Genomic DNA, 15514 nt, shown 5'->3' on the forward strand with positions numbered 1-15514 from the left:
GCTTAGCCTATCTTGACTAGTACACATGAAAATGAAGATAAAGGTGCCCTGAATTGTCAAAATAACCTCAGAGACTTACCTGAACCTAACCTGAGAATCAAAGAAATTTTATTTGAATCTACCTGAAAGAAATACTCATTGTGCCTATTAAATCAGTGAAAAACTAAGGCTAAAAAGTGAATGATTTGCAGAGGTATAGTAGGATGAAAATAAGACAAAGCTTTGAGAGAGTTACCATATTTTCTCTAGGGTACCTGGCACATTAATTTCTACTGAGGTTCAGAGATGCTGAGCCAGAACAGAAGCATTTTACCTTTAGCCTCTGTAAGAGATAATCATCTTCCTTCACCTCCCTGAGTAATCACAACCACATACTGCTCTGTGGATGTTAAATCTAAATGATGACACTACTAGTTAAAAAACAAACAAGGTTGATTCATCAGCAAGTTAATTTTCATATGTCACCAACATTCTTTTACTGTTGACTCTCCCTGTACTGAGATTTTATTTGTCCATTCTCCTGCTTCTCCCCCAAATAATTTAGCTCTTAGAACTCACCTCTTCCATCTCATTAGAACTGATTCAAATGAATTCTTTTTAATGGCTGAGTAATATTCCATGGTGTATATGTATCACAGCTTCCTTATCCATTCGTAAGTAATTAACCTCCAACTAATAAAAATAAATGGAAAAAAAAAAGAACTCATCTCTTTTCTACACCACCCCTGGGAATAGTGCCTGCATTACCTTAGCCCCTTAATTTGCATATCAAAATGATAAATACAATGATACAATACCAGGAAAGTCAACCGTGTTTAATATTGTAGTGTTTCAGCAAAAGAGATAAGGAAGTTTCAATAGAATAGATTCCTTTTACTGCCTTCATATCTGGCCAACAAAATAGAGCTGATGCAGGATAGATATCTAAGTAGCTTTGTGCATATTCTAGCACATATCTTTGTTTCTAAGACTTTTGATGAATTTTCGCTGAAAACTTAATTGGAAAAAACAACTTCATTGCAAACAGATCCTCTTTAGCAGAGAAGCCAGGTGTGAGAGAGAATATTTAAGATTACTAATAAGGACCATTCATTGAGCAATGATATTCCAGATTCATGTAAGGTTTTAAAGAAATGGCACACAATCTTAGAAAAAACATAAGACAGCTTATTTGTTGTACAAAAAATCTTTAGGAAATATTAACTCCCACATTTTCTACCTGCTTCTCTAAACCATAGTTCCACCCTTAGAATATTGGAGAGATGAGGAAAAGAAAGGGAATAATGTATTTGAGAATCCATTAATGGTGACCATTTTTATATACATTATCTCATTCAACAGCATAAAATGTTTGAGATATCTGGATATTATTATCTCCATTTTACAGATAAGGAAATTAAAGCCCATTCATTTAAATTTGAACAAATAGTAAACCACTTCTAGTCTGATATGAAGTCTATGTTCTTTGCTGTAATTTACAATATAGTAGTATGTCACTTCCTACAAGAAAAATAACTTACTAAAATTACTTGCCAAGTACACACACTAGCAGTGTTATTCCTCAAAGGGATAATCTGCTTAGGTTTCAAATTAGCGATGCTAAATATCAATGACAGAATGATTCATGTTTTCGTGTTATCTCATAAATATACAGATGATTAATTTAAAGTATATATATATTTTTATTGCCTTGGTATTTTTCCTTGCCTTGGTATTTTTCCATCCATTACTTCTGTTTACAAACTCTGTGTGTGCCTGTGTGTGTATGTGTGTACATATAGAATATTAACGCAGGCAAGTTAAGAACACCAAATATAAAAAGTATGGGAGGGCAGGGCTTCCTTGTAGCTTAAACAGTAAAGAATCTGCCTGCGATGCAGGAGACCAGGGTTTGATCCCTGGGTTGAGAAGTTCCTCTGGAGAAGGGAATGGCAATCCACTCCAGTATTCTTGCCTGGAGAATTCCATGGACAGAGAAGCCTGGAGGGCTATCATCCATGGAGTTGCAACAAGTTGGACACAGCTGAGCAACTAACACACACAGGGGAGGGCATTTAGACAAACTCAGTAGAATGCCAACATTTTAATTGTCTCATCAATTTGGGGTCATCTCTGTAGCTTTTTATACTTTTCCCTGCATTGCCTGGAAGCTACACTTCCAGAATTCCTTGCCAGGAGGATTCCACACTAGATTATGCTAATGATATGCACTTGTAAGAGATCTGGAAAACAAACAAAAAAAAAATATCATTCTCGTCCAACAATCACAGGCAAGCATGTGTCAAACATAAAGTTAGCATAGTCTTCAGCCATTGTGAAAGTCAGCAGCTTGAGTGTCTAGGTAGCCGAGATTAGCATCAATTTCCCCAATTTTTCCAACTTTTCCATCTGCTGGGAGGTAATAGGAATTCTCTGACCATTGTCTCCTAAGTTTTCCAAGAGTATGTAAGCACCTAACTTTCTGGAATTAATTACTTCTGGCTTGGAAAATCAAGAGTGGTTTCTTTGTTCCGAACCAAATCCTGACAAATGCAGTATGTCCAAAAAGGATTCATTATCAGACTATCAGTTCAGTTCAGTTCAGTCACTCAGTTGTGTCCGACTCTTTGCAACTCGACGGACTGCAGCATGCAGGCTTCCCAATCCATCACCAACTCCCGGAGCTTGCACAAACTCATGTCCATCGAGTGGTGATGCCACCTAACCATCTCATCCTCTACTGTCCCCTTCTTTTCCTGCCTTCAATCTTGCCCAGCATCAGGGTCTTTTCCAATGAGTCAGTTCTTCGCATCAGGTAGCCAAAGTATTGGAGTTTCAGTTTCAGCATCAGTCCTTCTAATGAATATTCAGGACTGATTTCCTCGGGATTGACTGGTGTGATCTCCTTGCAGTCCAAGGGACTCTCAAGAGTCTTCTCCAACACCACAGTTCAAAAGCATCAATTCTTCAGTGCTCAGCTTCCTTTATAGTCCAACTCCCACATCCATACATAACTACTTAAAAAACCATAGCTTTGACTGGACAGACCTTTGTCAACAAAGTAATGTCTCTGCTTTTTAATGTGCTATCTAGGTCTGGAAACTCCCTTGATGGAGGAGCCTGGTAGGCTGCAGTCCATGGGGTCGCGAAGAGTCAGACACGACTGGGCGACTTCACTTTCGCTTTTACTTTCCTGCATTGGAGAAGGAAATGGCAACCTACTCCGGTGTTCTTGCCTGGTGAATCCCAGGGACGGGGGAGCCTGGTAGCTGCCGTCTATGGGGTCGCACAGAGTTGGACACGACTGAAGCGACTTAGCAGCAGCAGCAGCAGAACTATTAGGGAGACTTATTGTATCAAAGTCTTAAATGAGGGCAGTAACAAAATATGGATGCATGAGACAGCATACAGCAGTGCATAGTAAAAAGTGCTTTCTAATAAGTCTGATGCCAGTTATATGTCCAAGATGAAACTAGTCAATCCTAAAAGAAATCAACCCTGAGTATTCATTGGAAGGACTGATGCTGAAAGATGAAACTCCAAAACTTTAGCCACCTGATACAAAGAATCGACTCATTGAAAAAGACCCTGATGCTGGGATAGATTGAGGGTGTAAGGAGAAGAGGGTGATGGAGGATGAGATGGTTGGATGGCATCACCCACTTGATGAACATGAGTTTGAGCAAACTCTGGGCGATAGTGAAGGACAGGAAGCCTGGCGTGCTGTAGTCCACGGGCTCGCAAAGAGTCAGACATGACTGAGCAACTGAACAATGAACACAGCACAGTTCCTGCTTGTTATTGGGTTGGCCAAAAGGTTCATTCAATCTTTTCTGTAAGCTCTTTTTTTAAATTTTCATGTATATTTTAATAATAAAGATAATAATAAAACGCACGTCCAATCATGTATTTCCACAAAGCTTCCTTTCTTGACATACAAGCCTCTGTGCCCACTTGCTCATTTCTTTTTTTTCACTGAAGGATAACTGCTTTACAACATTGAATTGGTGTCTGCTGCTCAACAATGTGAGTCAGCTATAAGTATACATACGGAAAAACCCAAGCAAACTTTTTGGCCAACCCAATATATTAAATGATTTGGGGTAATTATAATAATCTGGTAAAACAGGAAAAAACTGACAATCTAACTACATAAAAGCAGTATATGGTAAACCCTGAAGATTTGGAAAAGTTAGGGATTTCAATCAAGAAATTAAATTTGTTAAGAAAAAGAGTATGAGTAGTTTTAAGTTCCAGTAGAGAAGCAGAAATAGGCAAGTAATAAGAAATCTGCCATATTTAGAGGTAAGGTAAATTATCACTTCCAGGGAGATATAAATGACATCACTGAAAGAATTGTGACTAATGAATATCTGTCTTAGTTATATAACATGGCTTTGCCCAGTAACCAGGACTCTTTTAAGAATAATTATTCAAGCATAATTTATCTAAATTCACACATACAACTGACATGAGCCAAGTAAGGTTGACCTGTATTATATATAAAATCTTATATAATCTGTGCCACTAGAAATTTTTATTGAGAGGTTGCTTAGGCTAGATCTCTAAGATGCTGAATTCTCCAAGGTCTTTAAAAAGAAAGTTCTAGAAGGATCATGCTAGTAATCAATCTAACACTCCAGACTTCTCCAGAAGGGAATCGACCTAATGATATATTTATGTGTCCATTTATACTCTGTATGTGCACCTGCGCGCGCGCACACACACACACACACACACACATAACACACCAACATACCAAAAAGAACACATACATCTGGATGGAATGCCAGTGTCACATGGCACTATGTGTGCATTCATTAGCAAAATCAGACACAATATATCTTATATTTTAACCTTTCGTTTAATAACTCATTTGTTTTTAGCTTTTGAGTCATCTTTCCACATTTGTTAATCTATCAATATTTATTCCATGTGTATGTATAACTAACTTTTCTTTACATCATTCTGATTTTTAAATTATTAAAACTCAATACATTTCATTATAATTGGCAATAATCACACCTCGGATAAACCTCATTGGCTACGATACTGCCACTGCACAAAGCCACATTTCATTATAGTTGTATCATATAATCTCTGAGATGTTGTGTTGCTGAATCGGTATTGTGTCCAAGTTTTACTATATATTAGCATTCTAGTTAGGTTTAATTTCATTTTCTAAAGTGACTGTTTCTTCAAATCCCATAAATAAATATGTAGAGCATATTTATTGCTAGTACCAGTGTAATTGAAATTACCAAATTTTAAGGAATTTTAATGAACTTATGAAATCCAGAATAAATTATTTTTAAGAGAATTGAAGGATTTTAAGCTCACATTTAATTTTTTATCATTTACAATCCTTCAATTATTACTCAGCATTTTTGCATACAATTAAATGCATAAGCTTTATTGGTAGTAATTTTCTATAGCATCCATAATTAGAACAAAGTAATTTTGTCTTGTTCTCCTTACTCAACAGTTTGTATTTTAATTTCTGTGCATGTCAATAAGGTTATTCACAGAAGCCAACGCAAATGTATTTCTTAAGGATTGTTTTGCTTTCTAAGTTACATGGAGAATCAGTTACAATTCAGTTAGAATGAGTTGTGTTTGAGATGCTTATTGGAATCTGAGTGTATGATATTCTTGAATTAAGTATGGAAGATGATAATTATTCCAATCTCATTTCTATTTCATATATATAAGATGAGGTAGTTTCTTCTAAGTCAGAGGGCAGAATGAATTCTCTGGGAAATTCATACATACATATTCACAAGTAATTTTCAACTATCTGAAAATTATGTGAGGTAGGAAGGACTTTCGATAAACAAAAAAACTTCAACTATACAGACACTTCTTGGAGTTGCAAAGGAGCTATATATACTGTTCTCATCCTTAGATGCCACCAGCATCTATGGCCCTATATAGCAAATCTCATAAACCATAAGTGTACATGTGACATCCAAAAAGCAGAGCAATGTCCATGATCCCATGTCAAAAGGTACAAGGTTCAAGGTCCTACTATTCCCTCTCACACCTGGGAAAATATAATTGTGTTTTTTCTCTGAAAGGAAAGGGTAGCAGAGGCATATCAGGAGACAGTTTCCAATCCCACGTTGACCATGTTCTTGCTCTATGACTTTGAGCAACTCATTTGAATTTTACGAATTTCTGTTTCATCATCTAAAAATCAAGGCTAATAATGCCTATCTTCTTAGAGTTGTGATCAGAATAAAAGACCTCATGAAAATGAGGGGGCCTCATAATCAATAAAACTATGTATAACAGCACCATTTATTTTCTCAACCCTTTATAGGTGTAAGTTATTTCAATCTTGTGGTAGAAAAAAGAATATACTGAAAATGTACTATGGCATAAACTAGCTAGCACCTTACAAAATCTGTTTCAACTTCTTTCTGGGCTCACAGAAAGTTTATATTTCTCTGCTCTCTTCCAGTTAGAAATGTTCATATGATTGTATTCTAACCATGGAGCATGAAGGAAATGATGGGGGATACTGTCGGTCTTTGTCTATAAAAATTTCCCATATCAGGTTTTCCAAGTCCTTTCCCCATTCAGTAGCTAAATGAAGATGACATCAAGGTTCTAGAAAATAGCTGAGCCATAAGGGAAAGTTGGTACATCCAGGAATGACAAAGTGGAAAGCCTCTTACCAACTAGGGACAGTAGTTTTGGATTTCACATGTACAACTTACATAATTTAGTAGTACCTTAGATGAAACAGGGCTTCCCTGATAGCTCAGTATGTAAATAAGCCATCTGCAATGCAGGAGACCCTGGTTTGATTCCTGGGTTGGGAAGATCCCCTGGAGAAGGGGTAGGCTACCCATTCCAGTATTTTGGGGCTTCCCCTGTGGCTCAGCCAGTAAAGAATCCCCCTGCAATGAGGGAGACCTGGGTTCAATCTCTTGGTTGGGAAGATTCCCCTGGAGAAGGGAAAGGCTACCCTTCCAATATTTAAGCCTGGAAAATTCCATGGACTGTGTAGTCCATGGGGTCGCAAAGAGTCAGACACAACTGAGTGACTTTCACTTCACTTAGGTAAAACAGGAATATAGAAAACTTAAGTGTCAAAAGAAATAAGTTCTGGAGATATAATATACATTATGGTAATTATAGTTAATAATACTGTATTGTATATGTGATATTTTCTAAGAGAGTAAGTATTAAGTGTTCTCATCACAAAAAAGAAGGTAATTATGTGAGATTATGGATATGTTAATTAATTTAATTATGATAAGCATTTCACTATATATATATATAATCATTACTTTGCATATCTTTAAAAATGACATTGAACAACATGGGATATACACAAACTTGTCATTCATACCTCATAAAAGCTGGGAAAAAACCTACTGTGATAGAAGGTCAAGAATATTGATATTAACTCTTATAGCTAGGTTTTGACAAAATATTATTAGGTATAATAATCCCTTGCTCTAGAGAACTAATAGTCTGTGACGATCTTCAAGGTTTGTAGAACACTTTCGGTTTTCTCAATCATCCTGGGGTGTCATGAGGGGACTGAGTTAGGATCTTCCTCATCACGATCATTCCTTTACCTACAGCCATGCTGCTCTTGCTGAAATCACACATTCTCTAAAATACAGAGTTAGCCATGCATTTCTTAACCAAAACACAAACAAAGAAGTAAATATCAAATCATATTAAGTATCATTTAAAAAATCAAAAATATCAAATCTAGACTTAAAATATCTACAGTACCTTGAAATCTCAAATCATTAAATAATAATTTTTAAAAATGAATATGGTTTTCTCATCTTGAAATTTATTAACCAAACATCATCCTTTTGCCGTTCTGCCTTCTACTCTTTTATTCTCATTCTGGAAAGACTTTGTATGTGGATTATAATACTACATGTTACTGTAGCACTTAGATAAACCTCCTCTAGCTTACCATCTATATACATATCCTCAGTCACTTAGTCATGTCTGACTCTTTGTGACCCCATGGACTGTAGCCTGATAGGCTCCTCTGTCCATGGAATTTTCCATCCAGGAATACTGGAGTGGGTTACCATTTCTTACTCCAGGGGATCTTCCCAACCCAAGAAGACATATCCTGTGTCTACTATATATAATATTATACATAGATAATATTAATATTATCCATATATGATATTATAGTATAGAAAACCTGTTTTTAATTTTAAAATGAAGGATAATAGTAAAGTAATATGGCTGTTTGGGCATGGCCAAGATTTCTTTGGTCAGAGAATATAAGCCTTATTAATGTGACACTGAGCTATAAGCTAAACTAAGATTTAGACAAGTGAAGAATGGCTTTGGATAGAAGATTTTATATTTTAGGAACCAAGAACTTCATAACCAAAAGCTTGTAGGCTGGACAAGAGCTGAACAGGAAGTTCAATTCAGCTATAGTATGGCACCAAATGATGACTAACGCTACATAAAAGATCTCTATTATACTGGTAAAGGCAGGTCTCTTTGTTTGTTATTGCATTATGAAATAACTTTACAGAAAAAAAAAAAAAATTCAGTCTACTAGGAGTTTCCCATGTAAATTTTCTTAAAGTGAGAGTTATGAGTTCCACTGATCTGTTGCATAATGTGAAGAAGTCACATTGTATAACAAACCAGTTCCTCACTCAGAAAATTAGAATTAAAAAAAAAACAGCTTACCCAAACAAGATTGCTGATAACAATAAGTGACAACACTACATAATCAGTATAAAGTTCTGCCTAAAGACAAAATGATATCTGGAAAAATTAATGTCACTGAACCAGGAAGCATAGATAGGACAGACTTTTGGTCTACCAACGATATCCTAAGAATACAAAGCAACAGCAGAAGACAATATAATGTGTGGTATTTTAATTATATAATTTAGTTCTCATGTATTTGTGTCTAAAGAGGAAGGTTTATTTTCTAAAGACTGTAATAGAATACATAAGATTTTTTTCATAGAGGTCTTTCGATTTATTCTACTGAACTCAGATGGATCCACATTCAAATATCTCAAAGTCATGTATAAAATACACATTTTAAAAATTCCTATGTGAACATTCTCTAAAACCAAACCTAACTTAACATTAGCATTTCCCGTCCTTTTCTATTGAGAAATACTTCTTATCATGAAAACCAAATCTATTACTTCAAATATAGATTTTTCTTCCCATGTTTATTATTCATAATCCCTCAGGTAATACATTTGAAAAAGTACCACAGCTTTCTCTTCCCTGGTTAAATAACAAACCCTCTCTTTAAAATGAATCTTGTCCCTTAATTTACCAGGGTGACATTTTTCTTTGCATAGGTGATTAGGTGCCCCTGGATAGCAACCACTTCTGAAAGAAGATGCTTTGAGTATATTTTTATGATCTCAGTGCTTATTTTTCCCAGAAAATCATTATACATTAATGAACTGTGGATAAAGACTACATAGGATACAAACATGATGATTAATTTTCACAAACTATATTAAACAGTATACCACAGAAGTAAAAAACAATTAAGTATATGTATATTTATATATTTGTGTGTGTGGTATTAGAACTATTTTATGACAAATGAAATAGCTAATTTTAATTTTGATTTAATACTGCCTATTTAATATTCATTGAGCCATAAGACCATACACTAAAAACTTGATAACTCCCCAAATCATTTGCACATATTCATTTTACTCCTTATGTAATGCATCAAAGAAAATTGCTTGTTTCCTGTAACAACTTTTCTATAATTCATTTCAGAACCAATAATCGGTCAACACATTTTAACAGACCTCAGGTTGGAAACATGTGCACAAAAATGCTTACTGCTTGAAAGAAGTTTAATTTTATTTTGAGTAAATAAATTCATATAATAATTTAGATCAGTGTTTCCCAAACTAACCTGATACAAAGAATCTTCCAGCTTTTTTCCTAAGGAATGTCCATGGTGAGGACCAGGAGTAAGTATGATAAGAAGCACTCAGTGATTCAAAATCAGGAAACACAGATTTAGACTAAGTTGAGTTCTCCTACTCATTCATTCATGTAGTCATCAATTCATTGTTTTATTCATTCAAACTTGGCATGTTTATGTGTTAGATATAATAGGATATATAAAACATCCTGCTAGGATCACAAATAAGTGAAATGAAATATGATAAATTCTTGACTGAAAACAGATACAGGGTTGCAGTAGGTACACAAAGGAAGTTGTGTACCCTACCTGAGAGGTTGGGTAAAGGTCAGTTCGGGCTTCATAGAGAAAATAGCACTTGAACCAAATCTCAACTAAGTGTTCACTAAAGCAAGAACTGAGGAAAGAACATCCTACTAAGAGAAATCGATGCTGACCATTGTGTAGAATAAATTGGCTGAGGACGAAATTAGAAAACATATCTTTTTGGGAGACTGTTTAGAAAACTTACAACTGCCAAAGAAAACTAAGCTGAAGCAATGTGAAATGGCTAAAGGAGAGAAGAATACACAAAATTAAGAAGGATTGGGGGAGGGTAAATAGAGCATTACTATTCAATCAGTATAGTTTTAGTTATGCAAGATGATTAAATTCCAGAGATCTGCGGCTGTACAACGTTGTACCTATAGTCAACGATACTGTATTACACCTAAAATTCTGTTAGGAGAGTAGATATCATGGTAAGTGTTCTCAACAACATTTTCTTAAAGGAATTATTGGATCTGGTAATTGATTAGGCACAAGATAATGGAAGGAGAGGAAATAAAAGAATCCACATGTGTTGAGTCTGCATAAAACAGAGATGGTGCTATTATTTCCAGGTAAAGAGAATGATAAAAAAAAAAAGACCAACTTTGGGGAAGAAATAGGAATTCAGTCTTGTACCAGGTCAAGTTGGGGACATGCATGTGAATTTGTCCATGAAGCAATTGAATATGTAAGTCTTGGATGGATAACTGAATTTAGAGGCATGGCTTTGGGAAGGCAGTCACAAGTGAACAGTGAGTGAGGTCTTAGGAGTGGTTAAAATCATACAAAGAATTTTATAGCCTGAGAAGCAGATTAGGAATAGAACTTTAGCACATCCTACTATTTCAAAACTGAGTGGAAAATAGACAACAGGAGAACAAGAAGAGAGTGATATTGGGAAAGCTAAGTTGAGAGAATTTAAATGATACCTCACCAGCAAATGGCCCAAATATATCAGAAAAAGAAGCAAATATGCCATTAGATTTGGCCACTGAGAGGTCAGTAATTGAAAAATGGTATGAGTCGAAGGAGTAGGAGGTAAACAGGAAATGAGAAAGTAGGCTATGGTCTCAAACTTGATTAGTAAAAAGAAGAAAAAGCTGCAGGTGGCAGTGAATGTATACACTTTTAAAGAATCAGAGAATCTCAGAATTTAAAAGATTTGGAGAAAGCATCTGGTACTTTTCTTTTAACTCTAATGCAGAAATCATTTCCAAAGCTTCCCTTACAGGTAATGGGGTCCAACCTCTCTGCTTGAATATTTCCAGGAATACAAAGCTGATTAACTCAAAAGATATTTCATTATACTTGTTCTTGAAGTGTAAGACATATATAGAAAAAGACACACAAAGTGATGCTGAATACTCATAAACTGAATGTGCCTATGTAAGCAATATCTTAGAAGAAGTAGATATTATAATCATATGGAAGTGCACAACCACCCTCCACTCCCACTAACAGCAAGCAATTTATCTTTTTCCTATTCTTAAAAACATTCTTCTCACAATCACAATTATAAGCACATTTTTATCTTTTATCTCAGTTTGCTAAAAGGAACAAAATAAGAGCAACCAATATCTTGACTTTTAAATATATATATTAAGCCTCCTTGGTATTTGAGTTGTGTATAAATATAAATAGAATAAATAAATAAATATAAATAGAAGCTTACATTTTGTTGCATCTAGTCTCTTTCACTCAACATTATGTTTATTAGTTTCATTCATATTGTTATATGTGATATTCAGTCTCATAACTAAAATATTTCATTGTGTTAATATGCCAATTTATTGTTCTATTGACAGCCATTTCTTTGGCACACTATTAGAAAGAAACCTGCTAGGAACACTCTACTACATGATTTTTGGTTAACTTATATATATATATATATATATATATATATATATATATATATATACATTTCTCTTACATGTAAACCTGAAAGTTGGATTGCTGAGTCACAGAATATGCATTGCAGATGCTGCCAAAATTCTTCCAAAGAACTTGTTTCAATAAGACATATACTAGTAGATCATGAGAATTTCAGTTACTCTACATCCTTGTTAAGGTACTGTCTACCTTTTTCATATTAGCCATTCTAATGAATATGTTGTATTACCACATCTTAATTTGCATTACTGCAATGACTCATGTAGTTGAATAACTTTTCACATATTTGACTATTTGGATATGAAGGGCCTGAGACTTTTATTCATTTATCATTGGACTATTTCTCTTTCTTACTTGTAGGAGTTCTTTATATAATCTAGGTATGAGTTGTTTGTCAGATATATGTATTAAGAATACCCTATACCACTCTACGAATATCTTTTCATTTTCTTAATAGTGTGCTTTGATGAAAAACAGTTCTTAAATTTAATATAAGCCAATCTATACATTATTTTCTTAATTGTTATTGCTTTGTGTTTTAATTAAGAAATCCTTCCCTATGCCAAGACATAAGACTTCCTTCTATGTTTGCCTCTGTTTCCTTCCACTGTAATTATCCCTTCTACTGTGTTCCCTTCTTTCTCATAACTTGTGTGTGTGTGTGTTCTCGATTGCTCAGTCACGTCCAACTCTTTGTGACCCCACGGACTGTAACTCCCAGGCTCCTCTGCCCATGTAGTTTTCTAGGCACAAATAATGGAGTGGGTTGTCATTTCCTATTTCAAGGAATCTTCCCAATCCAGGGATGAACCCACATCTGTGTTTCTTGCATTGGCAAGCAGAATTCTTTACCATTGTGCTACCTGGGAAGCCCTTCTCATTACTTACCTTCTTTGTATCAATCAAATTTATATCATTCCCCTTATTTCTATTAACATTTTATTTACACTTTGTTTATTCTTTTAGGTTTTATCTGAGGAATTGTCATTCATTTTTTAGTTAGATCAATATACTACAATTATTACTTTTATCATCTATATTGTTAAATCACAGAAATTTCTAACTCCACTTATGCCTTCTTGCATTTTGTGTTACTACTGTCACTATTGCCCTATCTGTATTTTAAACTCCATGAAGCATTACTCTTATTCAGTTCAGCTCAGTTGCTCAGTTGTGTCTGACTCTTTGTGACCCCATGAACCACAGCACGTCAGGCCTCCCTGTCCATCACCAACTCCCGGAGTTTACCCAAACTCATGTTCATTGAGTCAGTGATGCCATCCAACCATCTCATCCTCTGTCATCCCCTTCTCCTCCTTCCCTCAACCTTTCCCAGCATCAGGGTCTTTTCAAATGAGTCAGCTCTTCGCAACAGGTGGCCAAAGTATTGGAGTTTCAGCTTCAATATCAGTCCTTCCAATGAACACCCAGGACTGATCTCCTTTAGGATGGACTGGTTGGATCTCCTTGCAGTCCAAGGGACTCTCAAGTCTTCTCCAATACCACAGTTCAAAAGCATCAATTCTTCAGTGCTCAGCCTTCTTTATAGTCCAACTCTCACATCCATACATGACCACTGGAAAAACCATGGCCTTGACTAGACAGACCTTTGTTGGTAAAGTAATGTCTCTGCTTTTTAATATACTGTCTAGGTTGGCCATAACTTTCCTTCCAAAGAGCAAGTGTCTTTTAATTTCATGGCTGCAGTCACCATCTGCAGTGATTTTGGAGCCCAGAAAAAATAAAGCAGCCAAAGTTTTCACTGTTTCCCCATCTATTTGCCATGAAGTGATGGGACTGGATGCCATGATCTAGGTTTCTGAATGTTGAGCCTTAAGCCAACTTTTTCACTTTCCTCTTTCACTTTCATCAAGAGGCTCTTTAGCTCTTCACTTTCCAACTTGTGCTTCTTCCAGCCCAGCGTTTCTCATTATGTACTCTGCATATAAGTTAAATAAGCAGGGTGACAATATACAGCCTTGATGTACTCCTTTTCCTATTGGGAACCAGTCTGTTGTTCCATGTCCAGTTCTAACTGTTGCTTCCTGACCTGCACACAGGTTTCTCAAGAGGCAGGTCAGGTGGTCTGGCATTCCCATCTCTTTTGGAATTTTCCACAGCTTATTGTGATCCACACAGTCAAAGGCTTTGGCATAGTCAATACAGCAGAAATACATGATTTTCTGGAACTCTCTTGTTTTTTCGATGTTTAACATAATTCATGATCATTTATGTTTCACATCTAATTATAAGTTCCAGTGTTTTCAATTGCTCTGATATTTCCATTGCTCCATTTAGGGTCACTCTTCCACTTATAGAAATTCACTTTAGTATTCCTTTTAGCACAGGCATGATAGTAATGAATTTTCTCCATTTTTATTTTGTTTTTGTAGTTTTGGTTGAACATTTTAGTCAGAAAACACCTTTGTTACTTTATTTTTGAAGGACTTTTATTTGTTATAAAAGTTTGTAAGCTGGCAGTTCTTTGCTCTCAACACTCTACATTCTATTTACCCTCTATCTTCTCTTCATTCTCAAACTCATTCTGCTTTTTAGGTAATGAGTCCTTTTTCTTTGACTGCTGGTAAGATTTGTCACTTATTTCTATTTATAAGCCATGGCACTCCCTGGATTTTGATTGAGAACCTGATAGATATTTATCTTCTCAGCTCTGAGAGGACACAAGTACTTTTTCAGAAGTTTTCAGCTTATCTCCTCATGATAGCTTATGGTGAATGTATGTTGGATTTGTGATCTCTGAAGAAGATTTAGCTTTGGGACCAGGGACCAGCCTTGATCACGCAAGAGCTTTTGTGTAGTAGTTTTATTAAGTGAAAAAGAGACAGAGAAAGCTTCTGACATAGACATCAGAAGGGAGACAGAGTGTCCCCCTTGCTAATCTTAGCAAGGGATTTATAATTTTTTAATTAGTTATTATAATAAATCAAAAGAATGCCCAAGGTTGTAAAGATCTTACTAGACCCACTCTCATAATATACATTTTAAGATAACAGGATTAGTTCAAAGGTTTTCAGAAAGGAGAAACCTGTCCTCAAGCAGGGTACATTAATGTTATATAATCCTTACTAAGGAATGTAGGAAAAAAAACGTTTGTCCTTCCCTCCTCCTTGAGAATTCCAGACCCCTATGTCCTCCTTGAGAGCCCCAGACCCCTTTCTCCTTCTCGGGGACCCCAGACTTCTTATCAACCTGCCTAGGAATTGACTCTTATTCAGGCCCAAACAACTAGATAATCTGCTTGCAATGCAGGAGACCCAGGTTTGATCCCTATATTGGAAAGATCCCCTGGAGAAGAGAATGGCAGGCCACTTCAGCATTCTTGCCTGGAGACTCTCATGGACAGAGGTGGCTGGTGGGCTACGGTCCATGGGATCTCAAAGAGTCACACTACAGAGT

The 15514-nt window shown here is 35.7% G+C and overlaps 2 protein-coding genes and 1 pseudogene across 2 annotated transcripts in view; 1 reads left to right on the top strand and 2 right to left on the bottom strand.

Moving 5' to 3' along the window:
* Nucleotides 1-15514, bottom strand: part of CTNNA3 (catenin alpha 3) — a 1724101-nt gene that overhangs the window by 1165728 nt on the left and 542859 nt on the right. The window lies entirely within an intron of this gene.
* Nucleotides 1-15514, top strand: part of LRRTM3 (leucine rich repeat transmembrane neuronal 3) — a 195227-nt gene that overhangs the window by 149078 nt on the left and 30635 nt on the right. The gene's annotated exons all lie outside the window — the stretch shown is intronic.
* On the bottom strand, nucleotides 4942-5049 carry LOC136161974 (U4 spliceosomal RNA; annotated as a pseudogene).

This window comes from Muntiacus reevesi, chromosome 2, assembly GCF_963930625.1.
Source record: "Muntiacus reevesi chromosome 2, mMunRee1.1, whole genome shotgun sequence".
Classification (NCBI taxonomy): Eukaryota; Metazoa; Chordata; class Mammalia; order Artiodactyla; family Cervidae; genus Muntiacus; species Muntiacus reevesi.